We start from the raw sequence: 4,362 nt of genomic DNA on the forward strand, positions 1-4,362 counted from the left end.
AGCGACCAATGACGGGTTAATGGTACTCTATTATAGTCTGGTAGACTATTTTACATTCATATTATAATTTGCATATTGTTCCTATCTGATTGTATTGATACTGTTGGGGAAACTGTAAAGGCAAATGGGGCTATTGGTCCTTTTTGCAACCTTGAAGTTACTGCCGAGTGATAATCAAGGTGGGAACATTTAGGTTCTTTTCTCGGTTGCGCTGTGATATAAATATTAACTATTGCTGCAATTGAACACAATACGTCCCCACCTACCTTAATGTGTTCGGCCATCATATCCTTTATTTGACGTTAAGGCTTGAGGTTGTTACAACCGAGTTTTGATGCATCAAAGGCGATGGACCTTAAATAAATCCAAACCAAAAATAGACGTTCTGATTGTAAAGAATGTTCTGAAGATTAAGACAGATTGACTTCGGAGAATTTCGAATACAATTCAAAATTAGAACAGGAAGAAGTAAGGAGAAAGTGGATGGAGGGGAAGAATAATCTCTGTAACTCTCCAATTCACATTTTGAATGACAGGGTTTCAGAATTTTCTCCATTATTCATCTATCCTTATCCTTAAAATCTAAACATTCCGATCGTTTAGGAATCCTTTAAGGCAATGTTTCCCAAAGTGTGCCCCGTGGCCCCCGGGGAGCCCCGGTGCCGTCTTAAGGGTGCCACGAAATATTGAATTAAACAATTCGGCAATGTTCTTGTAGTTCCCAATTCTCGAATTTTGCGCCAACGTTTATGCCAACAAAATTCCAAGAATTTAGAAACTTTCGAGACTTTCATCGTTTTCTTTCCAACCCCTATTTTTAAAACAGCCAGTGCACAAGCACTGTTTCCTCGTCTAAGCTTTAGTAAATAAATAATACGAAAATAGTAAGTATCTGTTTTTAATTTTTCACTGCTAAATTGTTTCGCTTTTATAGAGGAGAAAGAGGAAAGTTTTCGAATTTTTCAAGAGAATAAAAAATCTGATGTATTAAGGGTGCCGGGGAAAAAATCCGATTATTTAGGGATCCGCGACCCGAAAAAAATTTGGAACCTCTGTTTTAAGGGGTAGACTGAGCTGATTCATCGGATGAAGACTATTTTGTCTCTTGTTGCTGATACAACAATTGTGTTCTGACATTTTATTTTGAACGATAAATCAAAGATTGGCTCATGTGAGGTTATTATATATGCAATATGAAAAAAATGATGTCTATCATTACTAGAAAAATAAACAAACATATAAATCAATCGAATAAGCCAGCAACAGAATAATATAATAGAAAATCAAAACTTTATTTCTAACTGCCTTATCTTCAACTTGATCTTATCTAACTTTTCCTGCCAGCTTACCTCCTCCATTATGCTCCTTCTTTCAAGATCCAGTGTTGCTTACGCTACAATGTCACACGTATCGTTATTATTACATTATTTTTTTTTTTTTTGGAAACTATCAAATTAAAGAAATAATAAGACAGGTTGAATTTAGAAAATTATTTATTTCTACCAGTGGGAGGAACTAGCAAGCCAACCGATAGTACTCCATGGCGAGGGTGGCATCGGTCATGCACATAATACAGGGGTTGTTCTTCTTCCTCAGTTTCTCCAAGCCCTTGTTCAAATCTCGGTTGCGTGCCGTCCTCGATCGCTTCTTCTAGATCAGAAAGTGATCTTAGAGTGTGGGCTATCATGGTCTAGGCGACAAGGTTGCCTGTGCACATCGAAAATAAATAATTTCAATAAAACACAATTTATTTATTTTGTAACACTTATTCATTTCCTAGAAAATTAGTAATTTACCCGAAAATTTGAGCTATTTAATATTTAGGTAGGCAACCTTGTTTTCTAGGAATTGAATAGTTAATAACAATGAATTGTACAGTACGATTAAAGGGTTGCCAACAAAATTCCTAGTTTTCGGATAATACAAATTTTTGAGGTAATTAAAAAAAGAAAAATTAATCATATCATTTTATACCATTTTTTTTTACCTAAATACTCTGTTGGCATCAGAAATGCTTTCACAACTAAATGAGTAATTACAAATTTTTTATCTGGCTTTTGAGAAGGTGAAATTGATTGGGGCAATCTTACTATTAAAAATAAAACATATCTCCAATTACACAAATCAAATGTAATAATGTTATGTGGCATATGTATAGTTTTGTGGCAGCCTTACGAAGAAATTGTGGGGGGACCGCACTATAGTTTGTACATAATCATCGAATTGGTAACAACTATCGATAGTAGTAGCTGAATTAGTACCTGTAACCTTCCTAAATGTATGTGTGTATAGCTGCGTTACATGTGACTATTTTATTACATCACTCTCCCTATAAATTTGCTTTATTAATATTGTCAAAAATGATGAACATGAAATCTACTGTCACTTCTTCAAACCTGCCAACTCTGAAAGTGGATTGCTGTTAATGAAATTTAACAGTTAGGTCTCTCGAAATGAAAACTTGAGGACGATCGATGGTTAGAATAGAGTGGTACCCTATAAATTATTCCCCATGTCAGAAATGATTAGGAATGGGGCTATAAAAAAATTAATAAAAAGGTTCAGCTAGAAATATTAGAGTCTTGTGGGTTTTTATAGCAGTATAATTAATTTATTATAAGGTTAAAACCATACATTACTGTTTTTATTGTAATTTTGACTTTTCGTGTTGATGGTTATGCAAGACCTGTTGTATTTTTGAAAAAAATAGTTGTGCATCCATATACAGAATGCAGTAAATTATCTGATAGTTGTAATGTTTCGCTTTTTATATGGTAATGGCCAATCGACCCTTCAATTCTAAAATGAGGTTCGTTTCAACAGTCGAGATTGACTGTTATCAAACTGGAAAAAGAATGATATGATTTTTTTTCATCCCAAACCGCTACGTCGCATGGGCCTGCCAATTCGATGGTAGTCAAAAGTTAATTTGGGCCGCCCGAAGCTCAGTGGTTAAGAAACAGTCTTATCAATTTGATGTCTATTGGCGGTGTCGGTTCGATCCGGCCTGGGACGTTGACTTTTTTCATTGAGTGGTGGTCAAAATGAAGAATTTTGACCCCCCAACCATGGGTAAGAGAATTTAGGACTCCAATAGGAGTCTTATATAGGAGTCCAGTGGGAGGCCGGGAAAAAAAAGTTAATTTTATTAAAATTAAATTCCAACAATAACAGTTATCAAATAAACATCTGTCTAATCAATATTATACCTATCCTTTTTGGTTTTGTTTACAATATTTGCCTAAAATTTCAAAATATCTTTCAGATCTTACCAAATAATTGGTAATAAATAACAAAAACAATTTTTTTATCGTTTTAAATAACCAATGTCTACTCGAGTATTTTTTTTCGTAATGTTATCGATATTTAGACAATGTTTTACTAATGCTCTAACTAGACACTGTAAAAAGACTTTCTTTTGTTGTTACTTGCAATTATCAACTCACCCTCCCTGCTTTCCTCTGGCAGCCAGCGTCCACCGTGCCCCTTGCACTGGTGACATCCCTCTTGCGCTGACACCTTAGGCAAGTGCAGGGGAAAGTGGGACCTTTGCCTTCCGTTAGCCGGTCTAGTTCTGTCTTACGTTTCGGCCTAATCCTTGCTGGCCTCATTGTTTTTTGATGCCTCCTCTGCCACTCTCCTAAAAGATCTAATGCTAACTCTACTAATAAAGCTATCAACAAATGAATGAACATAATCTACATTGTTGTCAAGACCGTATCTCAAACATCTCTGAACAGATGGCAGTTCCATTTTCGCGACGGATGATTTCAGTTTATTTTTTTCTATTTTTAAAAAATACCGATAGCTTATCGGTTTCGTTTATACAATAATATATTATAGACGTTATTATTATTCACTGTAACAAGAATTATCTATAAACATTAAAATGAGTTTTAGAATGTTGGCATTAACAGCTGAAATTTTTTATTAATTTAGAAATTATTATTAAAAATTTGCTAGTTGCCATTCTAGTGTCCTAAAATTGTGGGCCATAACCTGGCATACATTACCTGATTCGTACAACTGGTGTTAATAGAATATATTAAACAAAACTTAAATTGGTTTTATTTCCTCAATTAATAAAAAAACTGTGTATGCTTTTTAATAACAAAAATACAGGCTAAATTCTCTGGTGGAATTCAATGGATTTACTTTCTTATGAATACACTTCCAGATAAATTTGTATGAAAACGATAATTCTGATATTCCTCACATTTCAACCATTCATTCGTAAAGAAAAATTGCAACTAATGCACACTACAACAGTTCTGTTCACCAGAACAAAAACAAATAGAGAAGATTATAGTATAGGTTAGAACCGATCACTGTATTACGAACTGATACGTAAGTTCCAAAATT

The 4,362-nt window shown here is 34.3% G+C and overlaps 1 long non-coding RNA gene across 1 annotated transcript; it reads right to left on the bottom strand.

Moving 5' to 3' along the window:
* Positions 1–1,475: 1,475 nt before the first annotated feature.
* LOC106684017 (uncharacterized) lies at positions 1,476–3,844 on the bottom strand. The gene is made up of 2 exons (XR_001343636.2): positions 3,447–3,844; positions 1,476–1,707 (listed from the first exon to the last, which is right to left on the bottom strand). It is a non-coding gene; the product is annotated as an uncharacterized lncRNA (long non-coding RNA).
* Positions 3,845–4,362: the final 518 nt, after the last annotated feature.

Source organism: Halyomorpha halys, unplaced genomic scaffold (genome assembly GCF_000696795.3).
Source record: "Halyomorpha halys isolate HHAL.00 unplaced genomic scaffold, Hhal_1.1 Scaffold536.1, whole genome shotgun sequence".
Taxonomy (NCBI): Eukaryota; Metazoa; Arthropoda; class Insecta; order Hemiptera; family Pentatomidae; genus Halyomorpha; species Halyomorpha halys.